The following is a 22,384-nucleotide window of genomic DNA, read 5'->3' as shown; positions in this document are numbered from 1 at the left end:
ACAAAATCCCAGTGGGGACATGCCACAAGCCTCTGATGTAAGCAAAGTTTAATCTTCCTGAATAATTGTTTTCTCTCCCATCCCACACTGCTGTATTTTTCTCTATCTTAATTTATTTTAATAAAACATACGTTTGTTTGGAAACAGCGTATATTATTGAGCTGTTCCTGGTTTAGAAAACAGAATCATTAACATGATATAGCACACAAGTGCATCTCTAGTTCATATTATTTTCTGCTTTGTCAGTTTGACTCAGTCCGTTTTAAATTGCACAAGCTATTTTTAATGGCCTTTTTGCAATTCAAATCTGCATTCTGTAAGTATAACTGAGAATATAACAGTTCTTTTTCAGTCTTGCATTCAAATCTGTTGAAGGAGTCTTTAGTAACTGTTGAATATTCTGTTATTTAAGCTGCTTTTTTAACTGTATTAATTTTAAAACAAAAATTTCTTTTAAAAGTTAGACCTATTAAATAAAGGAAAAAAAGGTGAGGCTTGTTTTGCAGTCTTTTACATGGGCCTGAGGCAGGCAGGTTCCAAGAAGACCAGTAGGATGGATGCTTCATGTCAGTAAATTTGAACTGGAGCTCAGTGAGTGGAAACATCTATCCCAAGCCTGTTGTGTCAGAGTAATAATGTCACCAAGCCTCCATGGCTGGAGCTCTGAGGTTAGACCCTGAAAACCTGCCCTTGATGAGTCTCTTCTGGATTTTTCCAACTGTATCTTTTTTCTCTCTTGTCCACGTCACACACTGGAGAATTACTTTACCGATGTTTTGGAAACTCTCTGTTTTCACTTACGTCTCTTGGACATACCATAAAGTTGCATGAAAGTGGAAAGCACAGCGCAGAAGAAAATCAGCTCCCTCCTTGCAAACATTTCTGTTTCTTTGGCTGGAGCCTTTGATCAAGTCACGAATCACAGAGCATTTTGTCCTAATTTAAAGTGATAACTGTAAAAGAAATTTGTAATGTATATAAAATTGCCTCGGGTAATAATAATTTTCCTGACTCTGCATAACGCAGCGTTAGAATAATTGCTACATGGTTGGTGCTGCAGGCGCAAAGAAGAGCTGGTGTCAGGGAACGCTGCTGAACACGGCTCAGAAAACAGCTTGCAGCAAGGGGAGCTGCCACAGACAGTGCAGCACAGGGGGCCCTGGCACGACCCGTACGGCACGCTCTGACATGCCATTCTCACCAATTACTTTCCAATTACAGTGATTACCTTCCCTGGACTGTGGAAATCAAGGATGCCTCTATGTCACTGCGAAATCAGTATGCAGGTTAATCACTGGCCTTTGGGTCACTGACAGACTTTTTTGGCAGATGCCAGAATTTTGATTTATGAGACTGTGTCAATAATTAGAACTACTGAATCTCATTAAGGCCACACAACTCGATGTCTCTGTGGTGGTGAGCCTGCATCGGTCTTTCTGAACTAGCAGAGATCAACAAGGTTGCAGAAAACATGGGATAGTGTTTGGAACGGATATTCATGCTGGCAAGATAGGCAGCATGACAGTTTTGCAGAGCACTGGGCAATGGACTGGAGTTTGGGCGCCAAAGGGAATAGGTGCTCCTGAGCCGCTCTCAGTCTTATCGCTAGACCAATTCACAAAGTTCAAATTCCCCCAGTCCACGAGCTGGTTTACACCTCCTCTGTCCCCTGTGAGTATTGCTTAGCTGCAATAAAAGATTTTAAACATATGAGATCAAACCCATTACTGTATAGTCTTCTATTAAAATGCCTTCACAGCTGTATATTTAAGAGATGAAAAGGCAGAACAAGGTTTAGTAATTATAGGACTACGTTAAACTCATTCTGAGTTACTCTGATTTAGAAGATCACGACAAAAAAATGTATAACTGAAAAGTGCCCTAGTACAGAAGCAGGGCTCCTACACTCTCCGGATTCCCCAGGTACCTGTGGATGGAAAAAGATTTCATGTCAAGGCTCTCATTAGACATGCACAAAAGACTTTATAAAAATAAAGTTTGTTTTTAATCCTGAAGCCATAAAAATATAATTAGCAGAAAAAGAGGGTATAAGCAAACCTGCTTGGGCATTCATATGTTCAAACTGTTGTGTGCATTGAGAGCCACAGGAATCAATGAAGATGCTATGCCCAGCTTGAGCACGGTCAAGGACACCCAGGGCTTTAAGTTGCAGCTCACCAGCACTTACATTACATCCATTTCACACGTGGCTTCAACCATCGCCTTGCTGTAATGGGCCACGGAAAGTAAGTCTGCCAGTAACGGTCCTTCTTTCAGCCTGAAGGGTCAGAGGAGGAACAGGACCAGCCCTGGCTTTAGAACCCTTAGGGCCACATGCAGCAGGGAGCAAGCAGGGACAAAGGCCACTCCCTGCCTGCACAAGAGCCACCAGGCCACGTTGTCCCCACAACGATGTGCAAGCGGCTTTGCACCGCAGTCCCAGCTTGTACATTTAAATGAGTTTCAATGTTGACAGTTGGCATATCTGAGGCATTATAAGAGTACTATTTTATAGAGTTTGACCTTAAAAAAATATGTATGTTAACAGCAGAGGAAGAGAACATGAACAGTTGCTGAAAATACTGATTTTTAATTAATGTTCATTCTTTAATTACTTGCCTTTCTAATTAAATTGCTGTTAAGTTGGAATGCTGGAGCATCCCTAGAGGCTAGTATGTTGTTCCTATGTGTGTCTTTTACCTTTAATATTTTATCCTTAAAGGTAAGTTGGACATCTTTAGAGCACTTATTAAACTTCAGAATGTCACCCAAAATTTTTGGTGAGTGTATGTTGCAAGGAAGATGCAGAGGCTAATTACTGGGCCAACCGCACTCACAGCTAAGAAGTCTCTTTCTGACACATTGCAACGAGGGCTATTGATCTCCTACCAGCAGCATGAGAATGGACAGAAAATCATGTAGATTTATTATTTGACAGAGAAATAATACCTGGGAGTATCTACTTAGATTGTCATGTTTTTAGGTAGGAATGGAACAGCTTTTGTTACATGAGATAACACTAAACCGTGGATAGATATTACCATAATCCAATTACAGTAACAATAGACATCATCACCCTTTTTTGCTTTACTGTCTAGCTTAGAATATATTCAGTCTTAACTAAAAGCACATACTCTTTACTGGTCTCAGTTATGGAGCAGGCTCTGTGCTAACCTTTCAAGAACAGTTACGCAGTGTGTAAGCATGAGATCTATGCTATTTATTTCTACCACAAGTAAACACAGAATAATCCTCACAGCTATCCTGAGTTGAGGCTGCAAATGGAACCAAATGATGTCAGGAAAGGAGACAGAAGTCTTGCCAGGTGGAAGGAAATACTGAAAAAAGGGGGCACCCATGGCATTCTTTAGGTATGAAGTGAACAATAGCTTTAAGGAGAAGCAGCATCTTTTAGTATGAGTTGAAAACATCACCTTTTCTGACAAACCATGTCTGACTTCTTATCCATTATGGTTACAACAGCACTAATATTATGCTACGAATGTATTAGAAAACCTAAATTGAATCAAGTCATCACAGCAATACATTCTAAAACAAGAGGAAAAATAAAAACACTGAAGGCCAAAGCATTACAGGTTTAAGTAGAGAGGGCAGAGGAATTTTTTCTAAAAGCAAGGCTCCCACAAGTTTGCCACAGCATAGACTGTATTTTCGTCTCGTCTGAGCCTTGTACCTCAGTTCCTTCCGTCATGCTGCCCTACACTTGGGCGCAGTCAGACATTGCTGTAAAGATGATTCACTCTCACGATGCCAAAGAGGTAAGTGCTCAGGAGAGCTCTGCTCCACAGTGTGGGCTTCCCCCTTTAACCTCCCAGGGATCTCCGTGGAGGTTTCCTTTAGCAGCTTCCCCAGTTTTGCTCTGAATTTCAGGAACATACGGACCCAAATTACATGAATCAAAATTTCCACCTGGCGTGGGTGGAAAAAATCTACAGGTCTTGTGCCAACAGGCTACAAAACTACAAATGCCCTGCTTCTCTCAAAAAGAGGATTTTGCTTTTCTGTAGAGATTTCTGAACCTTAAGGACCATTTCTCTCCACGTGAGTTGCATTTCTTTCTGGAACTTGCACTTTGCCTTTCCACCACCAGTGTTACAGCGCACTAGTGAGCACTAGCCACAGTGTTTTAAGTCCTCTGCTATTCCCCTTCAGCAGCAGCAGTTCGATATCCCATTTCCTCTCTTTGGCTTTGCTGCTGATTAGGCATTTTTTCTCTAGTAACTTCTCATTTTTTTCCCTGAGTCAGCTTGCTGCAGCATCTATCTGGGCAGTCATTTACTATGGAGTTCTTTACTCCTAAGCTTATTATCTTCCATTTATCTGCATTGAGCTGTGCTGCCCTATTACAACCCAGGTACTCAAAATTAATCCTCCTCATGTATCAGATTAAATTGTTTCTCATTATCTGCTTGACTCTCAATTCAGTACCATTTGTAAAACTAAAACCTACTTTTCCATGTTATTAATCAAGACATTTTTTTTGTGACAAAAAGCCATTGTGTTCTGGTCTGAATAATCTAAAACAGTTCAAGTAATATTTCTCCTGCTAGCCAAATTTGAATGTTTCCCTGTTTTTCTTTTCCCTTTCTCCTGAAGTTCCTCTCTGTAATCAGCATTTTGAAATATGTATTTAATGCATTTAATGCATATTTCTGTAACTTGTACTTGTGTCCTTATAGCTAAAGGTTCTCGGTGATCAATATTTTACATGATCAGATCAATCATAGCATGTGCAGCTCTCTAGGAGCAGCCGTAATAAAACAATTTCCTATTGCTTTGTTAAAATGGATTTAAAAGGCAATGTCCTTACTTGCTGTACCAGCCTGCCTCTAGCCTTATAGTTTTATGCTCATTTATGCCAATTTCTTAAACTTCATTTTGTTGCAGATTGGGGGGTATGGGGTTTCAAATCTGTGTAATTTAAAATGAATTGTCAATCACCTCACAATTTGCCAACATCTGAATTCTATTTGATAACAAAGACAGTAATAACCCTTTAGTAAATATACACGTTTCCCTGCTTTGATTAACTGCCTTTAATTACACCACTCCAATTAGTTACTCATAATTGACCACACCATTAAATCTGAAACAATCTTCCCCCGACCCTCCCCACCTTCTCATCCTACATAACCCTGACCGAAATGCAATTTGATTGCTGAGGAGATCTCTCTGAGGGCAAGAAGAGCAACACAAAGGCTAAGTCGTCTTCACATGCCAGAGATGCACAGAGAGGAGAGTACCAAGACAGCAGGCTTGGAGGAGATAAGAAATGCCTCTTGTGGGCAAACCTACAGGAGATTTTGAGGGCCACAGTATTCTGATAACATTCCCTGTACATATGGTGGTCCATAAGCATAGAGTGTATGGTTATGACCTTGAAGACAGGATAATTCTCAAATTATAAGATAGATAAGACACAAGTTTGAGAAGCTGTTAGGGAAAGCCTGCCGATACCTTCGCTCTCTGACCCCAGAACTTACAGGAACATTTTTCAGAGCATTAATTTTATACTCATGATTCCCATTCCCTCTACTGTATTTATCCACTCTTAAAATGGAAGAGAAGGGAAGAGGAGAAATAAAAAATGACACATACTTGAAATTTAATTTAAGAATGGCTTTGTTCCAGAAAAGAACAGCCTTGGTTTATTCAGTCCCTCAGTTATCAAAAAGCACTTCAGCCCTGACTGAAGGGCAAGCCTGTCTCCTTCTCGAGATACCTCGGCACGGGGGGACTCTCACTAACACACCACCCCTTGAGCATTTCCTAGCACGTCGCTTCTGCCGACAGACCTCTGCAGGCAAATGAATGGGTTTGAAATCCGCTGACAACAATTTTCCAAATTTAGGCTCATGAACTAGCTGGAAATAATTCCCTACTGGGTCCCAAATGCTTTTGGAATAAACCTTATTAAAAAACCCACCCCAAACCTAGACTAGTATTCAGGGAAGCTCTCCAAGGGCACTGCTGGAACTGGCCCAAAGGCTGCACGCCTTCCCTGTGGGTGGGGAAGCCACAGGTGCCCCCCGCTGTCCCCCCCTTCCCCGCGTAACACTGGTGCGCACACTGGCCTTGGACAGATGCTCTACAGCTGCAGCAAATGCAGTTGGGGAACTTCCCTTCTACACGACTCCACACAAACCAATTTTCCATTAACATACCGTGCTATTCTACGTCTACTTTAACGAAAATCTTTATGCTTTTCTTTAAATATACCAAAACCTAGTCTGTCTAGAAAATAGGGTTAAAATATGGATAAGACAAAGGAAATTTTACGGTAAGTGAAGATGATTGCATCACCCATTTTTCAGAGCAATTTTCTCTTTTGAGAGGAAAACAGGCCACCAAGAAGATGGTGCATCTTGAAAATGAGATTACTTTCAGAGAGAGATATTTGAGTCAAACAAAGTGCTGGGCTTAATACCACAGTCTGGAAAAGATTCCATGGCTTCCATTATTCAGATGATCTAATGTCACTTCTGCCTTAAGTCATGGCAGCCCACTTGCAATTCAGAAAAACTACTCCTCTCAGGCTTGAAATCCAAGTAGAAAACTTACTACTATGCTTTGTGGGTGAGGTTAGCTCCACGCTTCCTGCTGTAATACTCTTCTGTGCAGAATGCTGCTCAATTCATATACAATTCATGCATAGAAAGATCTTTTCTCCTTGTTGAATTCCCGCCTCCCATTGCTTAATAGGAGACATGAATTTACAGCACTTATTAGAAACTTGACACTATTCAGCACTTTTTACACCTAGTCAAAACACCTCTGCATTAATTGTCCTAATCAAGCGATTTTACCATGAAGAACAATTTGATATACTGTGCAGAATATCTAATCTGGTCTCTGCATTGACATTTTCCTTCATTCACTATGAGAAAGAAGAACATTCTCCTGGCTTTCCCATTATTCAACACTAACACACTTAATTATAGTATAGAGGCTACAGAAAAAATCTCAAGACTGTCTTAAGCCATTTCATATATTTGTTAATTATTAAGGAAGCACACAATCCAATTACACTTGACTTTTATTTGCCTTTAGTGCAAAGGGAACTAAAAGGTGATGTAACATTCTTAAAAGAATAACTTAAAGTCACTGCAAGGCTCCTTCCAACCATCAAAATGTGTGAATGACCTAGTACAAGTAAGAACCAAGTCTATTACTTTAATGAAATCGCATCCTTAAGTGGAAATACACTGTCCTGGGACAACAGCAATTAATGTTGCAGGGTAGCTTACCCAGTCAATAAACTTTGAATCTTTTAAAGCTGAAACTATGCCAGAGCGAGTCAGCGAGCACAACAGCCTCTTCTCTGTGAAGAGGATGTTTGCTAGTGTTTCTGCTCATTAATGTTTTAACTTCTAGTTCACAAACCCGACAATCAAGGAAGAAATACAGCCACTGTAAAACACAGGAGTTACACTGATTTTTGGATTTTCCTACACACTTTAATTTTCTAGCCATTCCTTTGCTTACAGCTTGTACTTAGTAACCATCTTTTTCATTGATGTCCTTCTCTCTGCGAAACAGTGTCAAAGTGAACACGCTCTGTAGAGGTATGAGCAGAAGAAACTTTAGAGAAAATCTTTACTTGCATTTGTTTATATGCAATATAACTTGAACTTACTGATTGGATATGCACAAGGAAACATAAAATTTGGCCATCCTTTACCTATGAGATGATTATTTGTTAGCAGTGAAAGAGACCAAGACATTTCACTGGTTTTCATGATTTCGGTCTCCAGGTGGAAGAATTTTTTTTAGAGAAAAATGTGAATTTTTGTCCAGGGAAAGTACTTTTTAGTCCAAGGAAAGATACCTCTTTGGGTCGAGGGGAATAAAAAAAGTAGACTTCTGCATCAACTATTAACATAACAAATGGTTTTTAAAAATAACACAGATGGAGTCCTCCTATGCAGAAGGAGCGTAAAAACCAGACTGATCAATTCAGCCTACATTGAATGTAATACACATACTACTCTTCACTTACTTGCCCTGCAACCAAATGCAACGAGTGAAGTGGCATCACAGGGTTACCCTGAGAGCACATGACAAGGGATTGAGCTGTCTGGGCTGTTAGCTCATTTGTTGAGATGGACAACCCACGGATTCCGACTCCTGAATATCTGAAGTTTTCCAATATGCAAAGCCCTGACTCATGCCCAAACTACACCTTTCTCTAATATTCCAGTGGTTTTCTCCATCGTGTTGGAAAATCTCTCACATCTTCTACTAGTTCAAGCAGTCTTGAAGAAGACAGACACTCTGTAAGAGATGTTGATGTATTAGTCTTCAGAGCAATCTTTAAGACTGAGGGAAAGATTTAGAACAATTTTGCAAGAAGACTAGGATAATTTCTAAACTTGACCTCCAGTCTCGTTATTACAGAAAATGGAGAATGAGATGGCTTATAATGAGGAACCTCTATAAACCATGAAAGGAGAAGTCCACATGAGATGACTCTGGTAAACACTCCTGCAACTGCTCAGGAGACTTTCACATGGTTACAGAAGAAGCAGTGACCTGCCCCCACAGTTTCTTAAGCATTAAATATGGGTGGTGGCTGTAGCCAGCCACCCTCCTAGCTACATGTCCCCTAAACTAGGAATTTTCTCAGCAGAGAAGAGCTCAGGAAGTACAATTAATAAAAGTGATTGAGAGAGAGACGGTGCATATCCCAAAGTCATCTCATAGCCAGATATCATTTAAGAACACAGATTTTAACACCAGTCTAGTTTCACGTTGTCTCAAGTTCCTAACTATTTTCAGATCTCCCAGTATCAAAACGGGAAAGCAGAGCAGGGAATCCATAAAATTATACTTTTTTTTTTTTTTAAAAAAAAAAAAAGGAAGAAACAAAAAAAAAAGAAAAGAAACACTTTGAGGAAAAAAGTAGAAAGTATTTTCTTGGCTTAATTTAGACCCCAAATGGAAGTAATCAATTTATGCAATGCAAAGTTGATAATGAAATGTGACCACTGCAATTATATGGCACATTTGCACAATCACACCCCCTTTTTGGTGAATCACATTTCTTCTTTAAGAAAAAACAGTTTTGAAAGCACTTCTCTCCTAAGTCTTGAGGGTTCATGTTACAGACGCTCTTAAAAACTGCAGAAGACATAGTTCCAGATAAGATCTCTCAGGTTTGTGCATATGAATTTCTTCTTGTTCCTCCCACCTCCCCTCTCATTTGTCTTTTAATAGACTGCTGAGAAGAAGGGCTATTAGGAGTAGCTGAAGCAGACAAAGCCATTATCACTTGTTCTTTTCAGAACCTTCATTGCAGCTAAGTTTAATGGAGTAGTAGAGGATTCCTAGAACATTTGGCAGCACTACATATAAAATCAACCTTGAGTATTTAGTCTCTCAAGAAGTTAGAAGAAAGCATTAGGAGCCAGGTTCTCAGCCAATATTCATTCCACTCCTACAATCCCTCTGCTTCACAGCTTTAAGATCCATCGACTTCAAATGGGGCAATGCCAGTTTGAACAAGTTATACTACACAAGAAATAACAAGTCTTGTTATTACAATGATGGAGAAATCAGACATCAACTCTCCCATACCCTAACGTTGTCACCACTACATTTTTAAAGACCATAAAGAAGCCCTAAACTATTTGTGAATTTGCTCAAACTACCAACTACAAGAACCAATCTGTTTTGATCCTTCCCTGGAGTCCCATCCTAAATCAAAGCAGTACAACTGAACCTTTTAACTAAAGTTTCCTTTCTAACCAACCTACAGCAATAGAAGTCTCTTGACAAATCTGGTGTGTAAGTTTAGATTTGCATGTTTTTCCTTATAAACCTTGACTCATGGATTATATAAAAAAAAAAAAATTCCTACAGATTTGTGTCCTTAGAAGTAAGTGTTCATCACAAACATCAACTCCAGGAGATTGAAAAGCTGACAGTATTTTACTGGATGCTCCTTCCCCAAGCTCCTCCTGCCTCCCATCCAGAATCCTTTCCCTAGAACTAAACAGAGAAGATGGACTTCTTAGAGCAACAATAGATTGAGCTCAGACATTGACTCAGAGGGAAACATAACGACTCATGAAACACAGGTTATACAGCAAGACTGCTAGAAATAAAACAAGGAATGAAGGTAGAGAGTTTGGCACTTGAATAAGAAACAGCTCCTGTAAGAGAGGAGAGCTAAATATAGAACTCCTCTGCAACACCAAGTTAAGTCACTGGTGTCTTTCAAAGGTATGTGATAAAATCTTTGGGGATGTATTACAGAACTCAGACAGTAAGTTGACTTGAAGCCAACTACCGCTCTCACCGCATCCATCCCAGGATAAGCCAATTCCAATTTTACCCGTAAATAAGAGTCTGGCCAAGGACTTACAAAGAAAAATGTCGGCAAGCATCCATCTCAACATCATTCTGTTGGAAACAAGCTGACTTTAAAAGTTGGCAATAAAATTCCTAAAAAAAACCCAACTCCAAAACATACCACTAAAAAAAACCTGGCAGGAGTGTTGGGTTGGTTTTTTTTTTATGGTGTTGGTTTTTTGGTTTTTTTTTTGTTTGTTTTTGTTTTTTTTTTTTTTACAATGTCCTTTTGAGACATTAGTTTTTAAAAGGCACCTTTTCAATTCTGTTGAGGCAGTACAAATTCTGCTATAGGAGAGATTATATCAAGAACAAATTGTCATAGTGCTGCCCTGTGATTTTCCCCAGTTTGTCTCTTGGATGAACAATTATGCACGTTTTCATTTGCATGTGCAAATTAAAGAATCTGCCCATAAATACACCTGATCTGATATAAATTGGTAGCATTCTACAGAAGTCAATATACTTCATTAAATATACATAAATTGAGGATATGGACAATTACTTGTGTGGTTGGAATCCACTGTTTAAATTATTAAATAATTTCATGCATATGAGGGTATGTACAGAGCTGTGAACACGGAGGTAGAGAAGAAGCTGTGCTTTGTGCACCTGTCCGGTCAGTTCATGGGGCCAGATCTTCCCAGGGTGAGGCAGAACAACCCAAGGAGAACAGACCATGCTCCTCTGGCAGCGTTGCCGTAATAAAGATGATGTTACTCAAAACAAAGTCGCAGCTGAGTAACTAATCCGTTTTTCTTTGGAGATCTCTGTCCTCTCCAGGTCATTTCTCTCACTTTCAGGTTTCCACACAGAAGGGGCTTCCAACTCCTCTCCAACGCAGTAGCCTTCTAACTATGTTGGAGCTCAGGGACCCCTCTCTTTTTCAATTTTGGATCTCACCTGCAGCCAACAAGTTCATCCAAAAGCACACTGCTCACCTGTCCATATCACCAGCTTCTTAACCACTCTCCTAGCAGACTTTTCTTCCCTGTCATCGGACTCACCTTCTGCCATTTCAACCTCTCCTCCTCAGTACCATGATGCCTTATGGTTCAAAACCTGCCCTTTCCTCCTTGCTGCTCTTTATACCCATTCTCCTGTCACTGCCACTGTACTCAACCCATCTTTCACCTTGACGATTAGTTCACAGTTATTTGCAACTTGTTTTCAAATCAATAGGAATGGGAAATAGAAGTGTTTTTCAGCAAATGAAAAGTATATTTATCTTCAAAAGTGTCTTCAGCGGACATGACCTATCAATTCATCACAGTTCTCAGGGTTCCCAATGGTACCAGCCTGCGCAAGCTGAGCATCTGCTGCCATTAGGTCCTGCAGATGTTCTCCTGTGTTCTGAATTGGAAAAAATATTATTCACAGACAGAACAGACATCCTTAGGAAAGTATGTACCTTAGTGTGCCAAAGAACAAGCAGCCAAGAGAAATCTCCACAAGAGAAACTACCATCCTTTAAAACAACCTACTAATTTTGTTAGAAGGTCATCACTCTTAAAGAGGAGGAGTCCACGTTAACTCAGGAACCTTTTGGCGATCTGCTTAGCCTTCCTCAAGGCGAATCAGCATGCCTTGAAGGTAGCTGGCTCAGCAACCTAGCAGGCAAGTGATTTCAAATAACCTCCTTGTCTGTTATTCGGAGGGAAACTATCAAGCAGCAAAGGAATTTTTCAAGCAGAGCATCCATCTGAATTTTAGAGAACATAGAACTTCCGCTTGAGTGGCAATTGGATATCATGAAGAATACGTTCTTCAGCACCAGCAGGAAAGCTTGTTTTGACTCAGAGCTTCCCTTACTTAGAAATAACTAGCACTGTATTTTTTTATATATCCAGAACCATATCATGCTGACTGTACATTTCACTGCACATATTATTAAATGCATTACATGAAATTCTTTTCAGTTAAAATAGTAATTTCCTAAACACGCTCCTTTGTTATTAGTACAAAGACCAGTAAAATTTCTCACCATTTTTACATTTATCTAATTTAATAGCCAAGTGATTTAAGAAACCGCTTACTTGCATTTGGCAGCCCAAGTCCCATTCAAATTTTTGCTTACTACTGTTTTTACAGTGTATTTAATCTAAATTTATCATTAAAAGGCCAGCCATATGAACTCTACTGGGTTAACGCTGATAGCTCATCATTAGAAGGGAACATCCTATGTGAAGCTTAAACATTTTCTACTAACAATATGTGAGGGACTCTAGCAACATTTGATGTCAGCTTTGCCACTTGTCTGAAACGAGAGAATGATTATACTCACCAGAAGTAAGAGCAAATAGAGAGCAAAACTCGGTCTTCAACTACTGACTCAAACAAGCTGGAGTTGCAGAGGAAGGGAAACAGGAGCAAGCACCAATTAAGCAAAGGTGCACAACTGAAATAAACTCTACATTTTTAACAACTCTTGCAATTAAGTGTCATATTCGGCATCACCTGTTGCAAAACTGAAAACCCATGTGGCTGCTCAGAGGAAAGGCAGGTTTAGGGAAGAGACTGACATCACCACAAACGTGGCTTATGCTGTTAATGCCTTTTTCAAAAGATGGAAATCTTAGCACCACATTCACTGCAGTCCCAGATTCTTGTCCTGCAGATGGTCTTCATGGCAGACTCTTTTTCTGCAGCTCCATCTGTCTTCACAACATTGAAGTCAAAGTTAGTAAAGCTTCCAAACCAAAGTCCATGAGGGCAGGCACGAGATATGAGGAAAACACCCCTATTCCTGAAGTCACGAGCCCACAGTTTACTGGCATCAGAGCCCTCCATGCCCGAGAAGTCTCGTGATGCATCTTCAATGGATGCTGAAGTACCAGCTTGCTGTATGGAGTAAGTTCTGCTGATTTGGAGGTATAAATACTTTTTCACCTTCTCTAGCAAACCTCTTAGTTTCATCCTCTAAGGCTAGCTAAGCCTTTACTTTCTCATAAAGGTTGCAGGGAACACGGCTGAGGAATGAAATGTGCCTCTTCCACAAGATCCAAGGAAAGAAACCCTGAGACAGGTGTATTGTAACAAGAAGGAAAACCAAGGAGGAAGGTTAAGCTGTTACTTAGAAAATATTTTTTAAGAAACCCAAACCTCAATCACAGCAATTAAGAGGAAGCAGGGTTGGGCTCCTTCATTGGTTTTCTGTATGGGGGCTCCAGCAAAACAATCAAGACACTTAGACATTTGCATAACGTTACACTCAGTCACCACTGTATACACCGCTGCTTTTCTGACTTCTCTATGCCAAGGGCCACACAAAACAAATTAAAATCTGTCTTAATGATGATGGCACAAATCTGAAGATTTTTATTCTGTTGCGAGAGCTAAATTTGACCGGATAGTGTAGAATAGTGAGAACTAACACAGCTGCACCAATAGCCTTTCTAGAAGGAACTGTTGCGTAATGCAGAAACGTCAAGCGTGAAAGACAGCTGGTACCTAAAGACGTCTTATGCAGTAAGTTGTATATATTCTTCATTTTTCCCTTGCTATATCAACATGCAAGAATTATTTAGCGCACTTGAAAACTGCGGCAGACAGCTTCAGATCAGGAGTATCCATGATGCCTGAGAAAGGATTTCTCCTCGTTTCCAAGATACACCATCATTTTCTTAGAGCAGGAGTTCAAGGAACATCGTGTCACTTGAAGAGGATATACAGACATGTGCTGGATACACCTCTGCAGGTCAGAACCTTTGCAGGTTTACGTCCCTTGTAATCTTCAGGGTTTAACCAACCTTTAACCAACCAACCAATCTCAGTCTTTCAGAAAAAAAAGATCTGTCTGTCCCAGTGTTTTCAAACACATGGTAGAAAGAAACAAACACTGGGATCAATACCAAGCAATCACCTGTTCAGTCTTCCTGAACACCATTGCTTGATTGTACACCTTTCTGTCTTAGAGGACAAGAACTGGCTTAAAAGAAGATGTGCAAATATTTTGCACTGTCCTATAAAAGCTGGGGTTTTTTTAAGCATATAAGTAAAATCAAGGAACTTGTACACAGCAGGAGAACTCTGTAGATAGATATCAGTGGGCAAAAAACTGAGTATGAAACAGTCTGAGCACTGGCTTTTCCCAAACACTACTGAAAAAGCATTCAATAGTTTTACGTAAATGTTCTAGGAAAACTCTGGCCTTTTGCAATCTTTGGACCTCTCTTGTGCTCACTGAGGTCTGGCAAATTTCTTCAGTTTCTTTAGCTTTACAGGTCAGGACACTTAAAAGAGACCGAAAAATAGAGACAAAAATACTGCTGCCAAAAGTTAACTGCTTATGCAATCATAAAAGAACACTAACCCACGTTACTGCATAGCGTGCTCACCACATACTTGAAATAAAATGCACTGCTGTGCAAATTCTTCAGCTTTGTTCTGAAAGCATCCACAGCTCTGACAGAGCAGTATCCAGAACAAGGAGAAGCATGAGAGAAAAACACCGAGTTGAGGGAGCACACGGGAGATCAGACTGAGTTCGAAGTAAGACTGCGTTCCTCTTCTTTTCCAGATAATCCTAGAGGTAAGGAGTCTGCTCGACTTTCTAATGAACCTTGCCATTTGTTGTGGCTTCACTTTTGTGCATTCAGAGGTATCAGCTGCTGAAGGCCCAGACTGCTGATGGAATGAAGAGCAGAAACCCCTGAGTTAGATATGGGCTGAGCTAACCCTGGAACTGGAAACCATGGACATGCTGCAACATAATACTGTGAGTTACTCAAGCTAATTATCCCCGAGATTACCAACACCATTGCATGGTGCTGCACTGGGCTGCCTAGATGTGGGACGGTAGCTAGGGGATCTCTGCAGTACGCTCTGCTGCACCATGTAGACGTGCCCAAATGCTTTTGTAAGTGATTGCCTTGGGAAAGGAAACAAGTTTCCAGTGATAGCTAAAAAGTTTAACAATTCCTTTTTTCTGGAGTTGTCCTAACTTAGAACAGCATGAAAAATTTGGTGTGCTCTCAACCCAAAGGCCAATATTTAAATACCACAGACACTACCACTGATAAAGGATCATGCAATAATTATGATGGGCCATGTAGTTGAATAAGGTACAAAGAAAAACCTTCATTATTAATAAAGAACTACATCATCTTATTTAAAATGAGGACAGATTGAAGAGCAAAGTCTGATGCTTTCTCAGGAGAGTCATGGAAAAAGTAGCAAAACAAAAGCATTCCTCCATACAAGGCGCACTCTTTGAAGCTCTCAAAGAGTCCTTTAAAGATGAGATGAGAAAAGAACATCAGTGTGACTCATTTGGTCTAAATGTCCTACTTCAGATATGCTAAGTACCAGATACTGTCTCCATAATGAATATTTATTCTGAGATGAGAGCAAAATAGCAAAAGGCATAGGTAAAAGATTTGCCTTGAAAAGTACACAGGTAAGGTAAGAGAGATAAGCGTTCTCTTTAGGTTGTCATGACCTGTTCAGTGGTGAGGCTAGCTGCAGCTTGAGAATTAAAACCTATTGTCTTGAAATAAAAGTGCTAAAAATGCTCCTAATGCCATTACTTACTTAAACTTCTCTGATGTTACAGAGTGCAAATTTGGCTAACAACTACACAATTCACAATTACAGCTGCACCTTTGAATCCTTCCACCAGGAAAACCGAGCTCAACAAACCACTTAATTTCCAATTTGTTACTTGTGGCCAGGTGAGATGGCAGATAAAAGTACTGTGCAGACCCTCCTGGTGTATCTATCACCTATGGACTTGGGACCACCGACTTGATGACTCCGTGAGGACAGTCACCCAGAAAGGCAGGTCTGCATACACTGGAAAATCAGCACCAACTAGAAGGCTGAAATGTGGAACAGGAAACATCTGGACACTAAAGGAAGTGTCTAGCAGCAAAAAGGACGTAGACCAAGAGGGACTAGGGATTCAATAACAGGCATACACACGAAGGTACTTTATAACAGTAGATTTGATCAAAGGACATATTCTGCAGGAACTACAACTTAAATATCAGCTCCCCTGAAGAGTGCTGGGTAGGAAGCGACTGCAGGGTGAGCATCAGTCCATCCATGCCAGACAACCGGCTGAATTCCCCCTCTGTGAGCTGCTGGGCTGGGCAGCAGCCTGAAAAGAGGAGTGGCACTGTTAAGTTTGAAATCCTTCTTCTATCAGAAAGAGAGTGCCTGCGCTACCTTTATTCCTTATATTTTACCTTCATTTCCTCCAGCTACATTATTCTAAAGATTTAATTCTGACAAACAGACTAAGGCGTGCACACTATTTCCTCGACTGAGAGGTGTGTGCTACAATCCTTATTTCAGGTCACATTCAGCCGACAGCAAGAGTCATAGACCTTTGAAAAAGAAGTGTCACATCCCAGAATCTTCCAAAGATAATAGTTAAGTACCTAGTGCTCAGCTGATTCAGTAGGCAGTGTTATTGTTACTAATGCTGATGAGATGCCCAAATAGTTTTGAGAATCAAGTTCTTCACTTCCCTCTTTATAATGGGAAACATTAAATTTCCCTACTGCACAGCAATGCTATGAGGACAAGCATGTCCAATCATGAATGGTTGTGGCAATAAGGACCATCTAAACTCCTAAGGGAGTAAGAAAAGGTGAAATCAAATTAAACTCTATGAGAGGGTTCTGATATCATGTGCAGACAAGTAAATATTGAGTAAATCTTGGATTTTGGTGGAATTACTCTGGATTTGCACTGTTGGAGCCTGAACCCAAGCCAGGCCCAGACTGCGTTCAGGTAAGCTCATTAAATACACCCCAACCCCTTTGACTCTGCTGGGAGCACTCACATGTTTAAAGTTAATCGTGTGCTTAAAGGTTTTGGAGGATCAGGGCAAGAGGGCTCAACCACTTACAGGACTGAGCTATTCTGCTTTATGTACTAAGCATCTGAAGAAAATAAGAGTGCTGTTGTCACCACTGCCTCCCAATGCCCTGAAATAGAAGGTTATCATTTAATCACTCAAGTCAAAGTTGGTTTCTCTTTGGGGGGAAAAAGCCATTATAACAGCAGCAGCTTCAGACCTTTGGCTTTTGTGGTCTATGTCATTCCTTTTAGATCATCCTTCATTACAGGTATGGTCCCATAGCTGCAGCAACTCCAGTATCCAGACAGACAGGATTTAGAGCTTATTTTCATTTAGTATTGGACAAGGCTCAGGCATTGCTCATTGCTGCTTCTTGCCAGTGCCAGGACTCAGGAGCGAGGCAAGGTCAAAGCTTCACATTCCCCACAGGAGGACCCAAGAGATGCAGGCAAAAGGAGAGTCAGGAACAAGGTTTTGCTGAGGGAAAGGATGATGATGAGAGCACTGAGGGCTGCAGGGCCCAACACCAGGCAATAGCAGACAGCCTGCCCTCCATCTTCTCTCCCTGGGATGACTTCTCCAGGCCAGACAGCTTAGCTGCAGCAGGAAAGGGTTAAATACTCCTCTTGGCAAGAGCCCTGGCAAATGGGATACCAAGTCTTTACTTTTCACCTCCGCTGAAAGCATAAGGCATGACGGAAATCATTGTGGAAGATTAGGAAATGTGATTAATTTAGTATCAAGGGACCATAACCTTGATAAAGTTTATAAATAGGATCATATAACTTAGCAGGAGCCCCTATTCATTGAACCAGTGGGCTCCTTTCAGGCAGCTGTTGGTCCAGATTAAATCTGAGGTTGAATGCACCCGCAGCGCAGATGCTAAACCTCCTCGTGGGTGTCTCACAGCCAAGTGTGCAGGTCATCTCAGACACGACCGGCACAGGCGAATGTACCTGTGTTTCACATGGCTCATCTTTATTATTCCCCACTGGAATACAAAGTCTTTTTCAGTTCTGAACAATATATAAAGTTTAAAAACCTCTCACAGTTCTCCATGATTTCACATACAGGTTCTCCTCCCCCTTCTTCTTTCTTTTTCTCCTCTAAAATGCAGAAATGCACATGTATTAACATAATTAAATGAGGGAGCTGGGCTAATAGGACTGATTTGGTGTAGAAGAAAAGCGTGTAATTAGAGCGCCAAGTAACAGTACTATCAATAGTGACACGACGCTTGGAGCACCAAGGGACATCAGTATGACAATATAAAGGCTCTGAATTTCTGCTGGTGACAAAACCGCGTGTGCACGTGGAGTAGGCGGAAGAGCCAGCCTCCCACGTAATGTGTTTAAATGTCCTACCTTTTCCTCGCCCCCAGGACTGGCTCTGCCAGTCATCCCATTGCTAGGGATGAAGATAACAAGCCATTGTCAAGGGCAACCGCAAAGCTGCTTGTTTCACATTAGCATCCTTAACATTTTCTATCTAATCAGATTTCCTGTTGGTTGAGGAAAGATGCCTTTCCTCATTACCAGCTGCTATCCCAGATTTCCCTCTCCCCATCCCCAATACATATTTTGCCATGCTTGTCTGCTTTTCTGTGTAAAAAGGTTATGTATGCCTGGAGGGAGACTAAATGTTACCAAGAAGAAAAAAAAAAAAAGGCAAAAAAAACCCCACATGAAAACAGAACTGTGGGCAAGAGGCCAAGACTCTTGATTATGTGACTGTGACTAACCAATGGGTGTTTTTAAAAAACATTTCTCTCATTATACTCCCTCCTATTGCCTCCTCTGGATGTAATAATACAACTCAAATCAGTTTTCCAGGAGCAGACTTCTTTTTATGTAACCATGTTTTATACAGATAGCAGCAGCTTATGTTTGAACTATTTAAGAGAACAAATAGCTGCAAAATGTACTTCAGATGGCCCTTCTCCTGCTAGCAGGGAAGCTACATTCCTGCTTGAGGGAAGCTACAAAAACACCCTGTATTTTGCTGCTGCTTGGACATAATTGTAAACAATGCACAATGCCCACAGGACCTAGCATCCAGGTAAGGATGTCAGGTCTGCTTGTTTTATTGCATTTGAGAGATCCACGACATTGTAAACTGTAGAATGACTTTGACAAAACAAAGCTGGAATGATGCAGAATAAAGCAGTAATTCATCTTTTAACTTAGTCCAAAGTTTCCCATAACATTAGGAAAGGCAGCATCCTATCTGAACTGTGATCCAGACTGACAGACATCATCCTGCTGGCACTGGACCCAAATGGAAATTTCCACATTTTGGGAAGAAAATATTGTGAGTTCCTATTGTTCTCCTCTTCCCTTCCACATCTACCACTCAAAAAAAGACTGTCCTTGCTAGAGTTACTGAACCAAGGACCTTCTATGTGTCCTCCAGGTTGATATCAAATGTACTGGCCCTGGACCTATTCTTCTAAGGTGTATTTGAAGCATATGGGTGCTGTGAAAAATGATGACATTGCAAGCTGGCAGGTAGGGTATCAGGAAAAGAACAAGAAACCAAGACAGGTTAATTTAGGAAACATGGATCTAATTTTCTCATTCCTTCTCTTGCTTTTAGAAATGGGCCTGAGGTATGAGAAATGATGGGCCACCTGGTTCAGGTACCAGAGTGAGGTGGTATTTAAGTCTTTCAGCAAATAGTAGAACATTCCCCATACACCCTTACAAAAAACCAGGAAAATCTTTTACCTGGTATCATCATACATGCCTAGGGCGTTCAAATCCTGAAGTGTTAAATAAGGTGCCCCAAGCATTAACCCTGTATGAAAGTAGATAGAAAGTGCAGAGGAGAAATCCATCATCTAAATGAAATATTTAGACAAAGAGTTGCAAAGTTAGAAACATGCAGGATTCACTACGCGTTCCCATGTCATTACTCAGCAGATAAAAAAAGGTACATTTTTATACTCTCTGCAGTCTTTCAATTCTGCAGTTTTCCATAAAACTTCCATTATGACATTTTACTAGGAGAGGTTTCCTAATAGCTTCTTAGTTGCCGTACTTTCCAGTACCTTCAAAAATGTGTAAATTATGCTACAGTAACAGGTTTAAACATTTATTTTCATTCATCCTCATAGCACAACTGAGCTGCTAACTGCTGGGTTCACACTAGAAGGTCTTCAGGTAGGGTTTGTTTCAGCCACTCCATTAACTTCAACAGACTGTTTTAGTGTTTGCACTGAAAGCACAGTTCAGATCATTTCACACCCAAAATTTTTCAAGTTTCATGCCAACAAACCACTGCGGATGACACACATCAGTCTTTCAGTGGGTCTAACACCATTGCCAGGCAATTCACAGGTTTTGAAGAAAAAGAGAAGCCCAGGAAATTTAAGCTACAATAGAGGCTAAAAGGACTCCTAAATATATATTATCCCTCTCATGCTAGAGGCAACGTCTATAGAAACACATATAGAAATAACGCAACAATAAATATTGATACCCCTAAGAATTCCCATCAACTCAGATGGTTGTGGGATAAGTCAATATGGCCATAGCTTCTTGTGCCCTGTCTAGTAATGAAAAATTCCTGGAGGAGAGGAGGAGGGATAAAAAGGGGAAGGGAAAGAGACATTAATCTTTGTATACTGCAGTAAAAGATGAAAAGCTTTCCTCTTAGAACTAAACATTTTCAGTAAGAATGATTAACAATACCATATGCCATGGAGGAAGGAATAACACAGCTGTTGTTGGAGAGAGTATGTAGATTTATGGAGAATCTAAGAAGAGCAACTGTTGGCTTCCAGGCGACAATATGGCAGAACTGATGCTCCCCAGGTCTTCACTTAGAGCCTGCACCTTGCAAGCTTCTCCCAGTGGATCCTGAATTCCTCAACATTGAACCAAACCATGCCCTCAGGAGACTCATGCTCTGGAGATAAAAGGCCCAGCACAACTCCGCTTCCCTTGTTCCTCTTGAACATTACATGCCATTAGCATGTAAATCGTTGATTTATTCACTGAAAATGATCAGACCTAGCTAAGAGCTAGTCCCCAGCAGGAATCCAGCTCCCAGTATAAGTTCCACTGAAACGATCATCAGCTTCTGCTGGAGTTCCACGTGAGCACAAAGAAAAAGTGAAATACAGCGTGTGAGTCAATGATGCCACGTTTAGGGCCCTTCTCTTTATGGCTCACACAGAACCTTCCATTTCACCAAATATCGCTTGCCAAGGATGCTGAGCACCTCTAGCATTCCTAGAGGAGCTTGACATGAACAGTTCTGGGCTCATAATTTACTCACGAACAACACAAATCCTGACAGATGATAAGAAATTCATTATATTTGCTAATCCAGAAGGGTGCTATGGGATTCACCTTTCCTTCATGTTTATTGAGTTCAGAATTATGAAAACACAACTCCTATGAAGTCAGCCCCGGAACCGACAGGAGAATTAGGCTTCGTGTTTTCAAAACACAATTTTAATATTCAGTTATATCATCACTGAAACAAAAAACCTCTCTCCACACCTTACACCAGTGTTTGTGTCAGACACAATATTTCTGGTGAGGTGAGAAAGAAATGCTATTTTAGTAAAATACTTTTAAAATAAAAGACACAGATCTCCCAGAAGTGGTGCAAAGAACATTCATGCAAAATCTAGGGTATGTACCAGGAGAAAGGAGTTGACTGAAATATTTTGGGCCAATAGTGACAGCTCAGCAACCGATGCCCATCATTACAGAGAGAATAATACAAGCGATTTGTAAGAAAGGGCTCCAACCTGCTCACTTTGCCGTTCCTGCAGACTCAGTTGTGGCAGAATCCAGCCCTGAATATTTCACCTTAAAATACACCTACCAGCAGTAGCATTATTTATCTTGGCAGATACTGGAGCTTATGCAAAAAGTAGAAGGCTTACCATGTGGAATATGAGGCAGTAATGCAAACCACATATGGAACAAAAAGAGAAAATATTAAAAAATATAATTTAAAATAGCTTAATCTTATGTACGCTAGATGAACAAGTTAAAGATACAGATACCTCATTAGTAATTTCATATTAGTAAACACAGATTAGAAGAGACCATACCTTTGCTTTATCTGAAAAGGAAAACATTCTACTTATTTCTTTCTGTTCTGCATGCATTTCATTTTCCAAAATGCAACCAGGCGTGCATTACATACACACTTCATCCTGCTTCACTGAAGTACAGCTGTCAT

General features: G+C 40.6%; 1 protein-coding gene across 1 annotated transcript in view; it reads right to left on the bottom strand.

Moving 5' to 3' along the window:
- FGF13 (fibroblast growth factor 13) overlaps window positions 1–22,384 on the bottom strand; it is a 260,049-nt gene that overhangs the window by 98,273 nt on the left and 139,392 nt on the right. The window lies entirely within an intron of this gene.

The sequence above is a fragment of the Calonectris borealis genome, chromosome 13, assembly GCF_964195595.1.
Source record: "Calonectris borealis chromosome 13, bCalBor7.hap1.2, whole genome shotgun sequence".
In the NCBI taxonomy this organism is placed as follows: domain Eukaryota; kingdom Metazoa; phylum Chordata; class Aves; order Procellariiformes; family Procellariidae; genus Calonectris; species Calonectris borealis.
Note: the sequence above shows the minus strand (reverse complement) of the source record. Positions and strands in the feature narration are given on the sequence as shown.